General features: G+C 58.5%; 1 protein-coding gene across 2 annotated transcripts in view; it reads right to left on the reverse strand.

Moving 5' to 3' along the window:
- The window catches only part of LOC135247816 (retinoic acid receptor alpha), a 97,644-nt gene that overhangs the window by 24,994 nt on the left and 50,982 nt on the right, over nt 1–21,668 (reverse strand). The gene's annotated exons all lie outside the window — the stretch shown is intronic.

Here is a 21,668-nt window from a genome sequence, read left to right on the forward strand (position 1 = left end):
GCGCTCCTGTTAAAAAACTGATGCTTGCGGACTGCATCAAAATAACATAGGAGCACATCCGCTAGCAGAGATGCATTGGCGCGCTCCTCAATCTGTCTGCTTAGGAGCGCGTACGCTCCTCGGGAAAAGCGTTCTGACTTCCGAAAAGCAACCCGGGCGAGGGTGCCCTGAACGGCTTCGCGGAGGAACCGCTCGGGTAACCGGGCGGCGGGGACGGCCGAATCCGTGGGGCGGCAAGAAGAGGGGCGGTGGAGCTCCTCTCCACAGGGACCCCGCTGATGTGAGCACAGGGGTTTTAGGTGGCTCTGCGGGGCGGAAGCGCGTTAGCTGGGGAGGTAATGTGTGTGTGTGTGTGTGTGTGTGTGTGTGTGTGTGTGTGTGTGAGTGTGTGTGTGTGTGTGTGTGTGTGTGTGTGTGTGTGTGTGTGTGTGTGTGAGTGTGTGTGTGTGCGAGTGTGTGAGTGTGCGTGTGAATGTGTGAATGTGAATGTGTGCGTGTGAATGTGTGAATGTGTGTGCGTGTGAATTTGTGTGTGTGTGTGTGTGCGTGTGAATGTATGAATGTGTGTGCGTGTGAATGTATGAGTGTGTGTGCGTGCGAGTGTGTGAGTGTGTGTGTGTGTGTGAATTTGTGTGTGTGTGTGTGTGCGTGTGAATGTATGAATGTGTGTGCGTGTGAATGTATGAGTGTGTGTGCGTGCGAGTGTGTGAGTGTGTGTGTGTGTGTGAATTTGTGTGTGTGTGTGTGTGCGTGTGAATGTATGAATGTGTGTGCGTGTGAATGTATGAGTGTGTGTGCGTGCGAGTGTGTGAGTGTGTGTGTGTGTGTGAATTGTGTGTGTGTGTGTGTGGCGTGTGAATGTATGAATGTGTGTGCGTGTGAATGTATGAGTGTGTGTGCGTGCGAGTGTGTGAGTGTGTGTGTGTGTGTGAATTTGTGTGTGTGTGTGTGTACAGTGTACAGGTGCGCTCAAGTCACAGAGGCAGTAAGAAACGGAACGCCCTCTCGTCGCGGTACACTGGAAACCACTGCCATAAAACCTCGCCCCTGACGGAGGCCACGCCCCTTACTCAACCAGGAGGACGTCCTACCCCCCAATAAAACCGAGCGATCTCCCCCCGCAGCACCGCGGAGAACCAAACGTCAGCGCGGACGCCAGAGCCCCCCGATCCGAGATGGACACCTCCACCGCATTTCCACACGCCGGCATCGCCCGGAAACCCCATCCTTCGCAATATTACCGTCACTATTTAAAAACCAGATACCAGGAAAAAATAAAAATAAATCCGCTGTTGCAGGTATGAGTCCTTTTCTAGGTACTGGCACGGGGAACGGAAACACGCGAACTCCGTAACGCGTCTCCCGCAGCGCGAGCTGACCCACTGCGGGCGGCGTGTTTCCATCCGTCGAGCTTTAAACATCGGAGCGGGGCTAAGCTTTAAAGCGCAGGCATGAACTACGCGGCCAAACTTACAGTAAAGGAGTAGGCCTTTTTTTTTTTTTTTTTTTTGGGTTTTCAGCCCAACAGTAAAAAAAAAACAAAAAAAAAAACAAATCTTCTCTCCGGCATTTTTGCTTTCGTGACGAACCGCGAGGCGGCAGACGTCCGTCGGCCTCGGACGACCCGTACGCGCCGAACCTGCCGCAGACCGGAGAGGCGGAAGCCGGTCTTGGCGGACGTCCGTTTCACGGGGGGGGGGGGGATTCGGCGCACGTGACGCCCGAACGAGTGCGCGACTAACGCTAACGCGGACGCGCGGGGCAGAGGCTAGCGCCCCCGCGGCGTGATCGCGGTTGAAGGACCCGCGCCGGTAGTGCTGATGTCACCCGGTCACCGAGGGCACCTTGGCCGCGTCCCCCCCCCCGGCAGGCATCCGGGAAATGCCCCGCCCCCCTTTTTCAGGGACCAATGTCACGGCTCCCCGCTTTCACGCGCCGATCATAAATTCAGCACTAGCCCCAAAACCTGAGCCCGGCCACCCCGCTGCCCTCCACTCTCCGGTGCGGATCGGTTACAGAGTCAGGGTTACAGTGTGTGTCCATACTGCGGCGAGCAGGAAGAACGCACGAGACCGGCAGAGTCTGACGTTTGTGTACAGCGTGCCGTACATGCATGGGTGAGCGTGAAGGCACACAAAAAGTGTGTGTGTGTGAGCGCGTTTACGTATGTTGCGTCTTTGTGTGCCTATGTATGTGTGTGTGTATTTTGTGTTTGCGTGTGTGGTTGTGTGTGTGTGTGTGTGTGTGTGTGTGCGAGTGCATGTGTTTATGTATGTTGTGTGTTTGTGTGTGTGTTTATTTTTGTTGTGTGTTTTGTGTTCATGTGTGTGTTTATTTTTGTTGTGTGTTTTGTGTGTGTGTATTTTTGTTGTGTGTTTGTGTGTGTGTATTTGTGTGCCTCCCGTGACGTTACAGAAGAGCCCAGAGGCCCAGACGGCACTGGTGTGTAAATAAGCGGTCTATATTTAACACGGGGCTCATGAGTTCAGCAGGCCTGGAGTCCAGCTGGGTATGGACTCCACGTGACAGTGCAGACGCAAGACGTACACACACACTCCGGCACACATGCCTGCACTGACATACACACACACACACACACACACACACACACTCCGGCACACATGCCTGCACTGACACACACACACACACACACACTCCGGCACACATGCCTGCACTGACACACACACACACACACACTCCGGCACACATGCCTGCACTGACACACACACACACACACACTCCAGCACACATGCCTGCACTGACATATATACACACACACACACACACACACACAAAGACTACACTGACACATACATACACACAGCCACACTGACACACAAACACCACACACACACCCACCCTGACAGACACAAACACACACACACACACACACACACACACACACACGCCTGCACTGACACACACACACTCCGGCACACATGCCTGCACTGACACACACACACACACACACACACACACACACACACACTCCGGCACACATGCCTGCACTGACACACACACACACACACACACACTCCGGCACACATGCCTGCACTGACACACACACACACACACACGTGGGCACATACAGGTACCCATCCAGACACACAGATACACAGACACAGTACACACATCCACAAATCAGACATATGCCCACACTGACATACACACTCACACACACACACAAAGACCACACTGACACATACACACACACAGCCACACTGACACACAAACACCACACACACACCCACCCTGACAGACACAAACACACACAAATCACACACAAGCGCACGCTGACTGACACACACGCACGAGGGCAGGAACACCGCGCCCAAATGAAAACAGCTTTCCCAGCGCAGACGCACACCACAAGCCCCGAAGTTTCGCGCTTCCCATCGCGCCTCCGCAGCGCAGCCCCTGCCAAAATCCACCCCCGAAAAAAAGCGCAACGCGCACAGACCCTCGCTTGGCAGACGCGCAGCACACACGCGCACGCACGGGAAATGAGAAATCAGGGCACATTAGATCACGTCTGCCGACGAACCCCTCGCTCGCGGCCTGGGATGCCGTCGCCGGGGAGACGAGTCGGGGAGAGGAGCCAGGAGCCCTGACCTGCGTCTTAAAACGGGCGACTCTTCGCCGCCACGATGACTCATTGCCTCGCGCGGCCAGACCGATGGCGGCTGGCTGAACGCGTACGTTCCGCCGCGCGTTTAGCTTCCGCTCAGAGCGTAGCGGAGCCGGCGACGGCTCTCGCGCTCCTGCAGCGTGGGGGCGGGGCCTGGGGGGGGGGGGGGGGCACAGGGGTCAAAGGCTCACAAGCAAAGCCGGGATTTGAGGAGCGCTTAGCTTAGCGCTAATAACCGCCCAGCGGTTTACAGCATCGCGCTCTCACTGACAGCGCGCACGTGTGTGTGTGTGTGTGTGTGTGTGTGTGTGCGTGCGTGTGTCTCTGTCTCTGTGAGGCGGGTGATTCTGTCAGCGAGCTCTGTCGCTGTGGGCGTGGCCGTGTGCCCGTGCACGCGTGTCACTGCGAGCGCGCGCGACGGGCGGCGCTGAACGCCGGCAGGTCGACCCGCGCACCAGGGCTCTCATACGTACGGAGCTCGCCCGCGTCCTGCGCAGGGTCGGGGGTCGGGGGGGGGTCTCGCCCCCCCAGCTAAACCCCCTGCCCTCCCGCCCCGAGAACCCTTAATACGGATGAGCCGGCTCCGCCCGTCCACCGTCCCAACACCCCCCACCTCCCCCTGCTCCCCCCTGCCCCCTGCACTGGCATGCACGCGACCAGGTACCACCCCACCCCCCCCCCGCCTGCCTGGCACCGGACCCACGCCCTCCCGCCCTTTCATCTTCCCATCCCCCCACCGGAGGGCGCTTTTAAAGCGCGGCCGCTTTCACAAAGGGGCTTTATTTTCGCGGGGGCCTGATGGAAAACGCAGACGCCGCCGCTGGTCGCACTTCAAAGGCTCGGCAGAGCTGTACGAGTACCGCCCTCCCCCCCCCCCCCCTCCCCCCCTCCCCCCTCCCCTTTTTTAAGAAGGACGTTAAAGGCGGTCCTGCCACTCTTCTCGTCCGAGCGTTAACGCCAGCGGCGCGGTTGCGGTGGCGAGGGGTGGGCGCGGCGCCGCGCTCCGATTGGCCGGAAGAGGAGCGACTCAGCGACCCGGGCTGTGACGGCCCTGTCGAGGGGCGGAGCGACCGCTCGCCGCGCCGCTCGCACGGCAGCCGCGGAGCCGAGACGAGGACGGGAGGGAGGGGACGGCGGCTAACCGTTTTCTTTTCTTAACCCTCTGTTTACACAGGAGAGCAAAAAAAAGAAAAGAAACGTGGTTATCGACGGTTTTTGTAGCCAGGTCAGGCAGCTCTCTCTTCAACGCGGAAACTGGCCAGGAACACAACGCACAACCACACCCCCGCACGCACGGCGGCCTGGCACCCAGCCGCACGGGATTGGTAGGTAGGGAGGGAGGGTGGGTGGGGGGTGAGGGGGGGCGGAGGGAGAGCGTTTCCCGGTTGCACGAGCACGGCAGCAGTCGGGCTCCCCATTGTTCCCTCCGCTCGTATTTCACACCCGACAAGCGGACAATGGGGAGGGAGGGGGGACGGGGGGGCCCGCCAGAGCCACGCTCCGTTTTCCCGCGGGCCGCGGCGCGCGCTAGCGTCCGCTCGGAGCGTAGCGGAGCCGGCGACGCTCCTGCAGCGTGGGGCGGGGGGGGGCGGGGGGGGGGGGGTCAGGGGTCAGGGGTCAAAGGCTCACGAGCAAAGCCGGGATTTGAGAAGCGCTTAGCTTAGCGCTAATAACCGCCCAGCGGTTTTTGAAACAGTGAACACGCCCGCGTCGCCAGGCGGGGGGGGGGTTCACGGGAGGCTCCGCTCTCAAAAGTTCGCATTTTTTCATTCAAGGGGGGGTGGGAGACTGAGTTGCATACGCCCCCCCCCCCCCCCACCAATCCCACTCCCATCCCCAGCTTTGGTTGCCTAGTCCAGCGTTTCCCAACCTCTTTCCTTCCGCGGCACTCTTTCCAAATTTACAGAATCTCACGGCACGCCGCGCCGACAGAAAAGAACCACGAGCGACGTACTGATGTTGATGTGACGCGCCAGCAGCAGGTCTAAATGTTCTTTTGGGGTTTTAATTAAGCGATATGCGTTTTAATGGCTTTCCTGAGCCGTCGGACCCAGACGCGTACCGGGCAGGATCATTACGGGGTCCCAAGCCCCATTCATCCCCGTTACAGCTGCCTCCAGCAGACAAGCGCGTACGACGAAGAAAAAACCTGTGGCTCCGCGCTGTCGCAGAGCACCCCCCCCCCGTCCCCCCAGTCCCTCCAGTCCCCCCCAAACGTGCGGCCCGACGAGAGCGCCGCGCCGAATCTGGGGCGCCGGCGAGCGCGGATCCCGCGAGAGCGCCGCCCGCTGTAATTAAACGCCATCGCTCCGCTACGGGGGGGGGGGGGGGGAGCGGCTTTTCACGAGGCCGGGGAGGGCCTTTCTGCGCCTCCTTCCCACAATGCCCCACAGGAGCGGAAATTACCGCGAGCCTACCGCGGGCTTCCTTATCCTCGGCCTGGTTATGCTATAGACGCGTTCGCCCATTAACTACAGGTGCTGTACATAGCCGGCCTCCACTGTGCTGCTCCTAAATAGTGAGGCTCTCCTAAAGAAGTCCACTGGGGTTTGCACGAATCCCAAAATGGTGCCCGTCAACACACTTCCACAGGGAAAGCCCTCATATACATCCAACAGAGCAAAAAACACAAACAGACAAGACAATGTAAACAGACATCGTGAACGTTCACAAACATAAGACCGGACCAAGCAATACTATATGGCCACAAGAAGAACCCCGTTGGTAAACCAAGATGGACTTCAAACCACCAAACCTCGCTGAAGATATAAACCTGTACTTTTACCCCCAAGGAATGCATACATATTCATAGTTTATCAACATTATCTGCAATTTTTGAGGACAAAAATCCAGAGAATACACAGGAACGCCTTTATCTATTTTTTAAGCTAAGGTTCAAGTCACTCGTCCCAAAGATAACGTGCAGATAGCATGCGGGTGTGTACGATACCGCAAAAATTGTCATTGTGTAACGTGCTTACAGGGCAAAATCACCGCTTAACACCTTTTAACATCTGCCGTATAACACGGTAAGGAATTAGAACTTGATAGGTTCTCAGTTTTCATTGTGAGCATTACCCACAGAGAGGGTAGCCTATATATAATTTTCCTCAGCACGCACACTCTCCCTGCTCTTATTTTCGTATGGCAGACATCTAAAGGCAGGACGAGTCAGAGTATTTTCAGGACGAGTCAGAGTATTTTCAGGTCGAGTCAGAGTATTTTCAGGTCGAGTCAGAGTATTTTCAGGACGAGTCAGAGTATTTTCAGGACGAGTCAGAGTATTTTCAGGTCGAGTCAGAGTCTTTTCAGGACGAGTCAGAGTCTTTTCAGGACGAGTCAGAGTATTTTCAGGAGCTGCGCCGCGTTCGTCGCGACGCGTGACTTTCTGCACGTCGGCCATTTTGGCGGACGCCGTTTCGCGGAACAAAGTTCTCCGACAGACCCGGAAAAGCAACAGACTTTAAGGAGGATTTCACGGTTCTGGAACCGCAGGCGAAACCGAAGTGCTCCCCCCGGTGGAGGTCGAGCAAGACGAGCGTACCTCGGTGTACCCCCATACAGAACCCCGTCGGCGCCGAGAGAGGTAGCCTGTCTGCGGCCAGCCGACACACGGAGGAGAGCACGCCTCCCTTTCCTCTCCTCCCCGGGCCTCCCATCCCTCTCTGCCCTCCTGCTCGTTTCTGTCTCCAGGTTCAGGTCTGGGTTAGCCCGGCAGAGATTACATTAAAGCTCGCGCACGTCAATTACTGGGCCCAGCTGTGAAGCATATTAATGAGATTTCGCAGTCGTTAAGAGAACGTTAAATAAATTAACCGGGGCGCAGAAGAGCGGTCGGGGAAGTTCAAGGGGCCAGAAGGACTCCCCTTCGGCCTGTGCGCGTGCATCACACAGGCCTCTGTGTTCCTCAGGACGGTCTATTAGATTAGAGGCCCCCCCCGGCGCGCCAGGCGGGCCCCCTTCAAAAAGTCAGGCCATTTGTCTCCCTTTGACTGCTCCACGAGACGTTTACCTTCCCAGAATGCCGCACCATTAGCCTGGAGGACGAGCCGGGCGAGCATTACGCACTCTATAAATCTCCGGAAACACGCTCGACGCACCATGTACAGGGTCCATAACAAAAGGCGGGCAAAAAAAAAACAAAAAAAAAAAACGAACGAACGAAAATAAAATAAGTGGATAAACCCGTAACAGGCCTTTTCCTGTCGGCCGAAGGTGAAGATCTGAGCCCAGGACAAAAAGGGAAGCGGCGGTTGACGGTGGTTCCAGAGCCGTCTGATTTGTGGGGGCCAGGTTTGGCTCCGACCCGAAACCGAGATGTTTACAAAGGGGAGAGAGAAAAAAGAGCCTTTGCGTTTTCCTTCCTCTCCAGGAACCGCTAGGGCGGCAAAAGGTCTTTGGCGTGAAAACACAGCCCCTTTCCGAGCTTCGCCTTTTTTTCTTTTACGGCGAGCGGCGCCGACGGGAAAGGGGCGTTTACGCGCAAACGCGGCGGACGGGGGGGGGGGCGTCTGCTCTCGCGCTCAAGGGCCCCCGCGGTGGGGGGGGTGGGGGGGGGGCCAGGAGACCAGGCCTTGGCTTGATCCTCAATTTCCTGTCGAGGTAAAAAAAAAAAAAAAGCTACCCCTTGGACGGCTGCCCTCGGCGACCTGGCTAAACGAAAACCTGGTTCCTCCACGAACGCCTCCGACGGCCTGGACAAAGAGCTGGACTGAGAAACCGCAGCACAGAGAGTGCCAGTCCCGTGACTGGAACCACGACCTAGGCCACAAACAAGCCTGACAAAAACTGCAAAAGAACTCGCTTTCCCAAGCTGCAACAGCAGCGCACCGTGCCCTGATCCAGGGCTGGCCTCCAAAACAAAGAGCTGGACTGAGAAACAGAGTTCCAGTCCCATGACCACATCCCTGCCGTAAGGTTACTGGTCTGTCTGTAATGAGGTACAGGAATGGGGGTGTTGTAGGTAGACGGGGGGAGGGGGGGGGTGAAAGGGGAGGATTTTAACTGCGGTCTCCGCGGCCGACGAAATGCCCCCCCCCCCAGACTCATTTCCCTCCTAATCAACTCCAGGCCTTCCGCGGGGCCGCGTCTCCCAGCCCCCGGACCGATGTCCGTCTGCCCGCCCGCCCGGCGGCACACGCTGGAGCTTTACGGTCTCGGTCCTCTCTCAGACTTGGGCTCCCTGTCGTGGCAGCTCTGAGCCCCAACCCCCCCTGCCCGGAGCACGCGGCCTCGGTCCGTCTCGCGCCCGCGTCGAATCGGCGCAGTGAGCCCACGCCCGCGCTCAGAGGGCTCGAGCGATTCGCGCGAAAAAGGCTCGAGTCCCTCCCGAGCTCGCCGGGCCTCTAACCCGCGCCGTGGAGGGCGGGGACGCCGGGCGCTCCCCCGCTGGCCGCTGAGGCCTGAGCGCGCTGCTCGGCGTCCGGCCCAGCCAGGCCAGGCCGCGACCTTGGGAACGCGCTGACCTCCGACGCCTCGGAGCAAGGCCTGCTCCCGCGCGGAAGGAAACCGGGGGATCGCCGAGGGCCATGACAGGGAGCCTCAGCATTCGAAGGCAGGCAGGCCTCCCCCTCTCCCCCCCCCCCCGCCCCCGCCTTCTGAAACAAGCCCCACCGCTGAGCCCGGGAGGGCTTCTCCTCTCCGGCAGGAAGCGGGAAATGTTTGTGTTAGCCAGGACTGGAGCGAAAGTGCCAGACTGGATATTAAAAGGGTAATTTATGTTGTCTTTAAACATGGGTGCAAGTGAGGGCCCCCTCCCCTCCCCCCCCTCTCTGTTTTCTTATCTTCCAAAGCTGGACTGAATCAGCGTGGGCCCCTTTCCCTCTGCCCAGGATCCCTCGTGAAACAAGCCTGGAAACAAGCCGCCATTAAGTGCCCTGACAGCGCAGATTAAGCGGCGGGACCCTAGAAACGCACCTGGGCGCTGCGGCGATGGGCCGTCGAGCTCCCGCGCGCTCAAACAGACAAGGCCGGCTCCTAGCGTTGGGGGGGTGGGGGGGGGCTTTCACGAAACCCCGCCAGCGAGACGAGGCGAACCTTCGGGACGGGACGCGGGGGAACCGAACGACAAGCCGCCCGCCCGGGGGAGGCTCGTCTCGCAGACCCTAACCCGGTTAAAACGACGAATGGTAAATGGACTGCATTTATATAGCGCTTTTATCCAAAGCGCTTTACTATTGATGCCTCTCATTCGCCAGAGCAGTTAGGGGTTAGGTGTCTTGCTCAAGGACACTTCGACACGCCCAGGGCGGGGTTTGAACCGGCAAACCCTCCGACTGCCAGACAATCGGTCTTACCTCCTGAGCTATGTCGCCGCCCTATGTCGACGAAGAGCGACGTTGAGGAGCCGCCTTCCGCCAGACACAAAATGGACGCCTACCGCGAATCGAGTCCCAGGTTTGAACCGAGCGGCCTGCAGCACGGGGGAAATGCCTCGTTCGGCAGGCTGTTTCAGGACACTCCTCGCTCCCCTCCTCGCGGGGGGGGGACCTCTGCTCGACTGACAAATATCCCTAAAGGTCCTCGGTTCGATTGTCAGCGTGCCGGCCGCACTGATGAGATTTGTGCTAATGGGAAACAAACAGGGCTTTGAACTCCGTGCCCAGACAGACAAACCAGACGCAGAGCTTGTTTGAGCCCCCCCCCGCTTCCGTTAAAGCCGCCGATCTGAGGTCTGGGACCGAAGCATGGCGCAGGCAGACAGACGGACAGGCAGGCAGGCAGGCAGACGGACGGACAGGCAGGCAGGCAGGCAGGCAGGCAGGCAGGCAGGCAGGCAGGCAGGCAGACAGACAGACAGGCAGGCAGGCAGACAGGCAGGCAGGCACGCAGGCAGACAGACAGACAGGCAGGCAGGCAGGCAGGCAGGCAGGCAGGCAGACAGGCAGGCAGGCAGGCAGACAGGCAGGCAGGCAAAGCCCCCGGGGCAACTGCAATCGATCGGCGGCCAAAACTACGCAACAGCGGCAGGAGGTGGGGGGGTGAGGGGGTGGGGGTGGGGCTGTAGCAGGACACTCCTTCGGGGTCACCGGTCACGCCCTCTTCAGCCAGTCCAACCGGCTAAGGCTGGACACTCAACCTAGGCCACAAACAAGCCCTGACAAAAAACCGCAAAAGAACTCGCTTTCCCAAGCTGCAACAGCAGCGCGCGAACGCTGCCCTGATCCAGGGGCTGGCGTCAAAAAAACGTCCAGATACCATTATCTGCAGAGCGCAGAGAGCAACAAGACCGGGCTTTCACCAGACATCCTGAACAGTTCACTCAGATCACCTTAATATAGAAGAACCAGCTCATGGGTTGGGCAATGTGGGGGACACGAGCAGCAGGGGGACAGCATCCAGGCCAACGGGCAGCTTTAGACCAACGCTGGCCGAAACAGCCGAAACAGCTAAGTTTAGAACCCGATAAGATAGCGTTAGGGCTGCGACGCAGACAGAAAGCACTTCAGAAGGGTCCAAACGCAGGCGTTCGTGCGGGCTTCGCTGGTGTCTGGCCTCAGTCACGGGCCTCCGAGCTCTGAGCGAATTTAAACAGACGGGCGCTTTTATCGCCTTATCCGGCCCTTGTGACAGCGCGGTGCCGACCATGTTGCAGATTCGACATGTATTCTTATATTAGCTCCGTGTTCGTACAGCCGAAGGTTTGCCTGCCCGCTGTTGGGAGCGGAACACTTAAATTTCATGCGTTTTCTGAAAATGCATTTTTAAGGGGCGTGGACCGAGGACATTTGCGGTAACACAGCAACGGAAACTCCCGTCGGTCGCCGGAACTCACTGCAGTTAAGCATCACAGAGGACAGAAAAAAGACAGGAGCCCAGCATCTGGTTATTCTACAGAATCTTGGCTGTTCGGCTGCTTCTGTCCTCACACCCCGGTTCTTCCGAGCTGCGCCTCTGCTGCTCCGCAGTTTTCCCAGAGGACGAGGAACCCGCACACACACACACGCACACACACACACAGTGCGCTGAGGTATCGATTACACGGCCCTCTTGGGTTTTCATTCCGCGGATGAAAAAAAGAAGACGGGGAAAAAAGATCTTGTTTTTACACGACCGTGCAGGCGTCCGAAGACAAGCGACGACTGAAGACTCACCTCTTCAGGCTGCACCTCTCCCCATCCCTCCCTACCCCCCTGTAAATGACTGTAAGCTTAGGGGTGTAACTAGGCAGCTGTTTCGTAGGTGACTTAGGTGCATTAACTGTCTTAACCACTGCTTGTATTTTTTCCATAGATTGCGTTGTTGCCGTTCTCGTTGTTAGTGTTAATCAGTTTAACCTACAGGGTCCAAGTTGAACTATGCGGTTGTTCCCTGCACTTGGACCGGTACTTCTCTCTAGGGGTTTCGTCATACTTGTTCCTGGTTATGGTTATACACTTTGTTGTACGTCGCTCTGGATAAGAGCGCCTGCCAAACACCTGTAATGTAATGCAATGTAATGTAATGTGATGCGTCACGTTGCGCCACGTGACCGTCCTCCGCACGAAGACTACACCTACCGCACGCCTACCTCACGCAAGGAACGAATGCTTCGTTTTTTTTTTTTTTGTATTTGGGAACTGGCCACCGGAGGACGTAGAGATCTCGTTCCCCCGAGCCGCGGTACGCGAGGGGAGACGCGCGTCCGGCGTCTCCGCGTTTCGCCCCTCTTTCGTTACCGAGGCGACACGGCCCCCCCCGCCGAAAAACGCCGAATTCCTGACACCCCCCCCCACGCGGTTTCAAACCTGCTCGTCAGAGGGAAGCCGAGCGCTAAGTCTTGTCTGTGTGGCCCCGAGCGGCCGGCGTCCATCTTGGCTCACAGAAAGAGAGGAGGAGGGCGGAGAGAAGAGGATTATAACTGGGCTCCTTTTCCCCCCTCGCAGGCACTGAAACGATCAGGGCGCTGCGATTCACAACATCCAAAGCCTGTTCTGCAAGCGTATCTGACTACAGCGGAAGCAGGTCTTAAATATTCAGAAGAGGGGCAGGATGGGCAGGTGGTGGTGGTGGTGGTGGTGGGGGGGTGGGGGCTCTCAAGTTAGTGTCTTACTAATCCTTTTCACACAGGCAGCCTCACTCCATGTTGGGGAACTTTTACCTTTTAGTTCGTCTTTATCGCAAAAGAGTCGGCATTAAGGAAAAAGTTGCTCTGGCAATTCGCCATAACAGGCACACACAACTCGACTAAGACGTCCAACCCAGTCATTCCTCGCTGTGGCAAAAGTAAAGTGAACAAAGCATGCGCATCAAATAAATTAAATTCTACCTCACTGACTAGCTACGCGGTACACGCCATCCCTGTCTCGCGTAGCTAAGCGAAATCTCCCCCCTGGAGCACGTGCACGTGCGCATACGTGCACGTGCGCATTCGATCGTGCCAGAGCGGCGAGTGCCAACCTCGGTCACGCTCTTCCCCCCCGTATCCCACGGTAACGACTTCCAGAGCGTTCGACGGCTGCTTGTTCAGACGACGGTTACTGGCACCGTCATTCGCGCGTGCTGTCAGCATGTCAAAATAAGAGGTGGCCGCCGGCCACGCGTTTGCCGGGAACGGGGAACGCGGCGACGTTTCCGCGTTCCAGGGGAAACCATCAGGGCCACCGAGATCGTAACGTTCAGACTGTTCTCCGTGAGTGTATTTGCCTACAGTGGAAGTGGGCCTTAAATATTCAGGAGCGGGGGGGGGAGGGCAGGGGGGTAAGGGGGGGGCGCTCGCATCAGTGAGCCGGCACTTGTACCGCGGGCCGGGGAGGTCGATGGCGGGGGATTCTCATGTTAGCAGTTCCTTTTGAGAGAGGGAGCAGGGGGGCAGATGGGAACAAGAGAAGAGAGAAAGAGAAAGGAGAGAGAGAGACACAGAGACACAGGCAGAAGCAGAGCAGCCTGTCACAAAGGCAGGCTTTGTCATGCTAAACTCCCCACCTCCCTTTCTCCAGGCAACAATAGTCTGCTGGAGATGTGAGGGAGAGACGAGAAGGGGGGGGGGGGTGGGGGATTAGTGCAATTTGATCTCTTCAACTTGAAAGTTTGATTCTAACACTGGGGGAAGAGAAGGAGGTGTGCAAGTGTGCGTGCGCCCGTATGCTGAAGACAAGGTTACATTCCAGTCGACTTTACGGCCCGCCCCACCCCCACCGCCACTGCCACCCCCACCCCCAACCCCACAGGAGAGAGCGCCTGTTGAAGAGGCTGCAGCGGGCCGGGGACTGATCCTGTGCATCTTACGGAACAGCGCACAGCTCACGCCAGGGACCTTTGCATTCGCCCTGGGCAGGTGGAGCACAGGCCGGGGTGGGGGGAGCACAGGCCAGGGCGGGGGGAGCACAGGCCGGGGCGGGGCTCAGAGGCCAGGCCAGAAGCACAGGCGGCGCAGGCTTAACGTGTCCCCCCTTCCCGCCTTCAGAAAGGCAGCTGACACGCTCGGAACGGCCAAGCTGCCGAGCACACCGCGATAAGGTCTGTGTGCTGTCGCCGCTCGAGCTCCGCTGCCTTCCTAACCAATCAGAAAACAGCGTGAAACCCTACATAGAGAAAGGCTTGCAGCGGAGGAAACGCAGGCTTCTGCGTTCAGCAAGCGAAGGATCCTTTTATTTCAGCCTTCTGTTGAGCGCTGTCAGCTCAGCACGCTGTGGAGACTATGGGAGGTCCTCAATAATTCACACAAGACCTAAGATATACCCGCTATTCCCTTTTCCTCGCCAGTGGCCTACATCCAAAATCCATCTGGGAGGAAACCACAAAAGGTGCGTCGAGCATCGAGACCCCGGGCCCTCGCGCTCCCAAACCTCCTCTTAAGAGGGATTTAAAGCAGGAAACGGAACGACGTCACTTCCTGTAAACCGCTCGGTTTGAATGCGAGAAAGAAACCGTGAGCATGCGTCGGTCTGTCTTCAAAGACTTGCTCTTGTTCGGCAAGGATGTCCTTGGAATGCGGGCTGGGTTTGGCAGCAGGAGGAGTACAGCAGTGGTGGGGGGGGGGGGGAGACATTCCCCCAGTGGTCTGTCTGTCTGACCCGGATCCACCACCACAGTGTCCCCCCAAAGCACCCATTCCACCCCAGGACGCCGCACCCTCGAGAGCCCAGGACGCCCAGCAGAACCCAGGAGCGGAACCGGTAGGAACCGGCGCATGTTTTAATGATGAGGCGTGCGTTGGGGGGAGGGGGCGTGACGACGGAAAGGCAGACGCATCCGATTCGGCCCCCGTCGGAGAGCGGGGGCGGGCGGCGCTGTCGGAGGAACGCGGATGGACGTTCCCAGAATTCCCTCTCGACGGACGACGCCTCCCGAGTCTTCCTGGCCGTGTTTGTGTCGTTTCATACGGCGCTCTGAATCTGGAGCGGGCCCACCGCTCCCCCGCCCCCCGGCAGACGCTCATTTCCTGTGCGGATCCCACTGCTTACCACGCACCCCTGAGGGAATCACGTGACCCCTTCCCTCGCACGGCCCAGCCCTCTACCCCCAGCCCTCTCTACCCCCAGCCTGGCACGCACGCAGGAGGGCTACTCTTCCCTCGCACGGCCCAGCCCTCTCTACCCCCAGCCTGGCACGCACGCAGGAGGGCTACTCTTCCCTCGCACCGCCCTGCCCCTCTCTACCCCCAGCCTGGCACGCACACAGGAGGGCCTCTCTTCCATCGGAGGTATCTTTGTGCGAGATACTACTTTGGACAGCATGTCCTGTGATCCAGTTCCAGGGGGCTTGGGAGCCCTTAGAGATGCAGTAAGCTACTCCTCATCAGTGCTCCAGCTCCACCCCGCCCCCCCTTCCTCCTGTCCTCCTCCTCCGAGCGGGGGAACCCGACCAGTTTGGGCGTGCGAGGCGGCTCCAGGTAAGAGTCTCGGGTGTCCCGAGCCCCCCGAGTCCTCTTAACCCGTTGACCTACCTGCCCCCCGTCCCGTCCCAGCTTGGCCCTTGACCCCTGCCTGGGGTGGCACCTTGAGAGGAGCGGTGGGGAGGGGGGGGGGGAGGTGGCCGGCCCCCTCTGTGTTAACTTCGTCCATTAAGCTAAGTGGCATATCTATAATTCAGCCGCCCTAGTCCTCCATTATTCAGAGTCCATTGTGGGTGGCCGGTGGAGGGATAGAGCCGCCAGCCCAAGGATCCGTGAGGTAAGGGTGGGGGTGGGGGGTGGGGGGCGGGGGAACCGACGAGAAACGAAACGTGCGAGCGGACGACGGGGGGGCTCGGGGAGGGAAGGCCGGCTCGGAGACGGCAATCGCCGCGATCGCGAAATGAATTAATAAACGACGGCTTCCCAGCTCCGTGAGGGAGATGAGTGGAGGAGGTGGGGGGATGGAGGGAAGAGGAGGTGGGGGGTGGAGGGAAGCGGAGGTGGGAAATGGAGGGAAGAGGAGGAGGTGGGGGATGTAGGGAAGCGGAGGTTGGCGGGGGGGGGATGGAGAGAAATGGAGAGAAATAGGGCAGAGCATTAAAAGAAGAGAAGCGGGCGGTGGTCTGGAGGGAGAAGGGATCCTAATTCCGTGAGTAAGCCTCTCAGCCTGAGCAGCGCGCTGCCTCCGCCATGCCTGATGAAGAAGGCCCTGCCTCTCAGGGCCCTGACAACGAGATCAAACGGCGTCGGGCAGGCCCGGGTCAGGGAAACGGCCCATTAAGTCTTGTTTCGGCAGGGGGGGGGGCGGGGGGGGATCAAGCCGAAGGGGGTCCCGCCGGGCATTAAGGAGGATACACACACGCCAGGGCGTCCGGTCAGCTGACCGATATTCCCATACACCTAGCCCCTTTTTAAATTCAGCCCCTCAGAACACGTTTATCCCTCTGTAACCCCTCCCCCCCCCACCCCTCCCCTCCCCTCCCCTCCCCGGTCTGCTATACCCAGCTATGTGAAGTCAGAGCAACCCTTCCGTCTCCCGCGGCGACTCCCCCCCCGATGATGGGCCGAGGGTGCGTTCCCAGCCAAGGTAAGACGTGCTGGGGGGGAGGGGGGGAGGGGAGGAGGAGGATGGGGGGAGGCTACAACAGAGGAGCACGGCAAGCGGACCGGCAGCCAGGCAGCCATGTGGAAGGCACGCTACGCTGGGCGGCCCATCCCCGGCCGGATCTGTGCCCGCGTACCGCCCTGCCGCCGGAAAGGGGTAAGTCAGGCAGCTTACAGAGCGCTCCATTTCAACAGTCACATCCTCCTCAGAGACATTACATTACATTAGGCATTTAGCAGACGCTCTTATCCAGAGCGACTTACACAACTTTTTACATAGCATTTTACATTGTATCCATTTATACAGCTGGATATATATACTGAAGCAATGCAGGTTAAGTACCTTGCTCAAGGGTACAACGGGAACCCGGGAATCGAACCTGTGACCTTTCGGTTACAAGCCCAGTTTCTTACCCACTGTGCTACACTCCGTCGGAGCAGGCAGGGAGGAAGGGAGGAAGGGGGGGGGGGTTAGTTGGTTCAGTGGGGATCAATAATGTGTGGAATCAGGCGTTTTAAGCGCTTTGCTGGGATGAGAACCTGCGGACGCCGCCGCCGCCGCCGCCCTCCCGGGGGAGGATCCGTTGGCCGGGCCGAGCCGAGCGGGGGAAGGCCCCCTGGAGACCGGAGGACCGAACGGAGGCGGGGGGAAAACACGCCGGGACGCGGGGGGGGGGGCTCCGCCTCCGTACGCCGGGGAGAGGCGACGGCGGGAGAAACGCGCCAGGGGCAAAGGCGCGCCGCGAAACGCCACGCAGGACGAGCGCGCCGGCCCTCCGTACCGGACTCTTCATTTACCAAAAAAACGCCTCCGGAATCTCCCTTCCTGAAATGAAGCATTCGCAGTTGCGGTTCAATCCGCTGACCTCTACCCTCCCTCCTGTCATTTATTAAAAAGGTAAGAGAAATGAGCGTTTCCAGCCCGTGAACAGCAGGGGGGGGAAGGCTGAGTACCGTCAGCCCGCGGCTCTGGGCTGCTGCCGCTCCAACCCTCTGGGCCCCGTCGCTGCCAGGGCAGCGCCGTAAGCGGGCGCCTGGCTTGGGCTCCGCGGCGCGAGTCGCGTCCGGGAGGATGGGCTCAAACCGGTTTGGCCCTCTAACGCCTTCGCGGAAACCGCTAGCCATCGGCCCGAAATCCGAGAGGTGGGAGGAGGGACACGCCCCCCCCGCCATTCCACTGCCTCCCACACACACACACACACACACACTCCCCCCGTGAACCGGCACACGTCCCGCTCCCACACCGCACCGGCCGAATTTGGAAAAAAAGCCACAAAAGGTGCTCGGGGGCGAAAAAAAAAAAAAATGATCTCATTATCTCCCCGTCCGTCAACAAACGGCAGAGTGCACGTTTGCGGGCGCCGCCTCCCGTAGGGCTGAGAACCGAGAGGAGCGCGGACAAGGGCTGGAGCAGAATGCGCCGGGCACATACGAAGGACCGGTCTTCACAGAGACGAGAGAAAAAACAAAACAAACAAAAAAAACCAAAACGTCGGAACGAGAAGGCAAAGCGCGGCGCGGAGAAGCGGGCCTCAGTGGCTCCGCGCCCGTGCAGCCAAGGCTAACTTCAGGTTAACTCCTCCACGCTCAAGTTCAAATTAAATATTCACATACCTGTGGTCAGAGGCCGGCCAAGCCCAGTGTTTAGACAAGGGAACGGTTTCGACAAAGAAAATCCCCTTTCTTTTGGGCATTCCAGGTCGGAGAGAAAAAACAGGAACTTTTTTTAATGATTTAAAACAAAAAATATCAAGGATGTACAATGTGGACATTCTGGAGCTGCTATCAAGAACCGATATCTGATACTGGCCCATGCTGATGCTAGCAGTGCCTCCATTTTACCCAACAGAGCAAATACACACTGCATCCACGGTTCAACATTGCATGGGGAAAAGTAGACGAGCAAAATCAACGTATGAACAAATTATACGTGCATAACGACATATTTTTCAACTTCCTATTCCCATTTAAAATGTTGTCCTGCGTGACAGAAAACCTTACATGGCCAAGGCTACTGACAGCTTCAATACCAGCAGGCTAGTATTAGAATGAGCTGTAGCCTACGGGGGAAAAACACCTCCAACAAACACAGTGGGGCTTAGGCTATACGCACTGTAGGCAATTAACTACTCCGTACTACTACTTAAGTGGGCTATTCAAAGTTTCACTAAGCAGAGAGCGTGAGTCAAGAGAACGACCGAGTCTCCAGCAGCTAAACACACAAGCGTCAGCTACACAAACAATAAATGAAGAATAAATCACGAATAAGAAGTTCCGATGACTGTGATTAGGCTGCTTTTGGAGCACAACATTTTCACTGCAACCCAAACGCAGCAAAACGGCAGAAAAAAAAAGTAGCGTCTTTGTATCGTTGACAGTTGTTCAGAAAAACACCCCCGGTGGCAGTAATGGTGCCAAAGCCTGGTGGATGGGATTCAGAGCGCCGGCGGGGGGTCGGGGGGGGGGGGGGGGGTAGGGGGGGAGGAGGAGGAGGAGAGGGAGGGGGGGGGGAGGTAAATCCCTGGATGTGTTCCTGCCGCTGCTCCTCAGACACAGTGACATCTTAACTGCCCCTCTCCCCCGCCGAGCCGCCCTGACAATGGGGCTCCACAGGCTCTCAGCCTCTCCAGGCTTTTTCTTTTTTTCCTCCCCTAGAGGTCTTAATCTCCTCCTTCCGCCGCTTGTGCGGGACTCTGGGCCTTTTCACTGCCGGGGGGGAGGGGGGGGGGCATGTTGAGCCGTCCTCCAGCCCCCCCCCCCCCACTCCCCCGGGCCAGAGCCTCATCTGCGCCCGCCGGGGCCCAGAGTGCAGCCGGGAGGGGGGCGGGGGGAGGTTTGGGGCCGGCACGGGTTCTCTTCCGATCCCCTCCGCGCCTGACGTCTGACTCCGCGCGTCCGTTTCTCCGCGACTGAGGTCAGCTACAAGAGCGCTCGGGGCCCCATTCAGACGTGGGCCTGCGGGGCCCCGTTAACTCCACACGGCAGCACGTTAAGCTAAACTCAGCGACAGGATCACACACCTGTGTCTTTCCATTCATGTGGAGCCTCTAATACTGTCCTGTAGTAGTGATCTATTGCCCTCATCGCCATTTCAAACGAGGCACTGATCATTAAGAGAAAATAAAACCAAGAGCATAAAGGACCCGGCAAGTATTCTGCACCAGGAAGAGAATGCCTCTGATTTAAGACAAGCTTTGAACAGAAACTCATAATAATAACAATAATAATAATATTGAGGTACATATGATCCATCCTTGCCCTGGCAGCTCGTCATTGTTCTCAAACAGGGAAGCAGGAAATAAAGTCAAGCCAACTTTTCTCCCCCCCCCCTCTCCCCCAGCTCCCTCCTTCAGGCTCTCTTATCTGCTGATGGTGGGCTAGAAGGTGTGTCTCACTTCAGGAGTCAAACATCCCCGCGGCCCACAAAGGAACGGAACAATCTCTCCGTAACCCGAAGCTCCACCCCCCACCCCCCACTCCAACACCGCCACGCTCCCCACAAGCACAGAGAAAGGCCCTCTCCCCTCGGTGGGCCACGGCGGGCTCCTGTGTTCGCGGCGACGGCGGCTAACGGACCCAGGGGCCGACGTGCGACTGTAACGCTCGACAGGGACCCCGAGGGCCGGGGCGGCGGGGGGGTTATCTGGGCCCGCGGGATTGGGGGGGGGCAGGCCGGGACCCGCCCGCCGACACCGCGTCCAAGACGGCAGGGTGGCGAGACAGCAGGGATAAGGTTACCCCTCCTCCCCACCCCACCCCACCCCGAATACCGAATTCTTCAATTTCCAGTTGGAGGGGATATGAGAAATGAGATAAACCTGGGAGAAAAACAGGCTCACTGTTCTGAGAGCCCGGGGTGGGGATGGTGGGGGTGGTGGGGGGGGGGGTGGAGTTTTATACACCAACCTCCCAACTATCCGCTACTGACAAACAGGGAACTTGTTGACCCTCCCCGACAATGGGACCGTTTGTGGCCCAATCAGAGGCGCTGAGGTGACGTAACGGGCTGCAGGATCCCCCCCGGCTGCGACCACTTTCACGGCCCGCCGTGGAGGTACGGCGGGAGAATTACGGGGATCCGTTTCTTTTTTTTTTTTTTTTTAAAGGCAGCTTGTGAGGTCATCGTTTTTTTTTTTTTTTTACGCGGCGCGGAGGGATTTCAACGGCGAAAGAGAGAGAAGCGGTTTCTTTTGAAAAGCGCTCCGCTGGGTTTGGAGCGCGGCGCCGCCGCCGATTTCACTCAGGCACCAATTGGGCCGCCCCGCCCCCCCACTTTATTAGAAACAGGCCCCTCGGACCCTAGCCAGCCGGCCAAGCGCGGGTACCTTTTTCATCCGTCGGCCAAACGCAGCTGGAGAGCGGCTGCTCCTCCCACCGGTGGCCGCCGCCGCCGCCAGAGCCCGGCCCGGCCCAGGCCGCGCTTTCCAATTAAAATAAAATCTTTATTGGTCGCCGCGCAGCGCGCCGGAAAGGGCTGGATTGGGAAACGAGGAGGACGAGAAACAAACGTCCGAACGGTTTGCGCAAACCCCCCTTTTTTTTCCCCCCGCTCTCCCCGACCGAACGCTAACGCTAGCGCTAGCGCGGGGGCGCACCGTAGCGACGGAGGCCCGACGAAAACCGAGGCCTGCTCCCAAAAAAACGGGCCGAGCCCAGCCGAGAACAGCTACGGCAAGGGGGGGTGCAGCACAGCTCCGGTCCCGGAGGGCCGATCCGCGCGCTGGTTTTCGTTCCAACCCGGTTACCGTTTCTCACAGCTCTGTAAACTACGCTGCTTCGCTCCTCTGCTCGAGCACAGTGAAATCTCCAGGATGCACTCGCAGACTGCGACTCTAGCTGCTGCTTATACACGTGTCAGGTCAAGATATGATTGGGCCAATTCAAGAAATGTCGGCACAACGTTGTCACGAAATCCCGAAATGGACTCGGCCCTCGTTGTGCACCCGTGAGCCACGGTCACTCCTGGGGACCGAAGGGGCGGACTGAGGCCTGGCTAAAGGGAGGGAAGCGCTACGCTACGCGCTGAGAGGACGGCAGCGCCGCTTCCTGTGAGGCTCCGGCAGAGAGGAAACGCGACGGGCGCGACGGAGGAGGAGGAGGGATCCCCCCCCCGCCCCCCCT

Source organism: Anguilla rostrata, chromosome 2, assembly GCF_018555375.3.
Source record: "Anguilla rostrata isolate EN2019 chromosome 2, ASM1855537v3, whole genome shotgun sequence".
In the NCBI taxonomy this organism is placed as follows: Eukaryota; Metazoa; Chordata; class Actinopteri; order Anguilliformes; family Anguillidae; genus Anguilla; species Anguilla rostrata.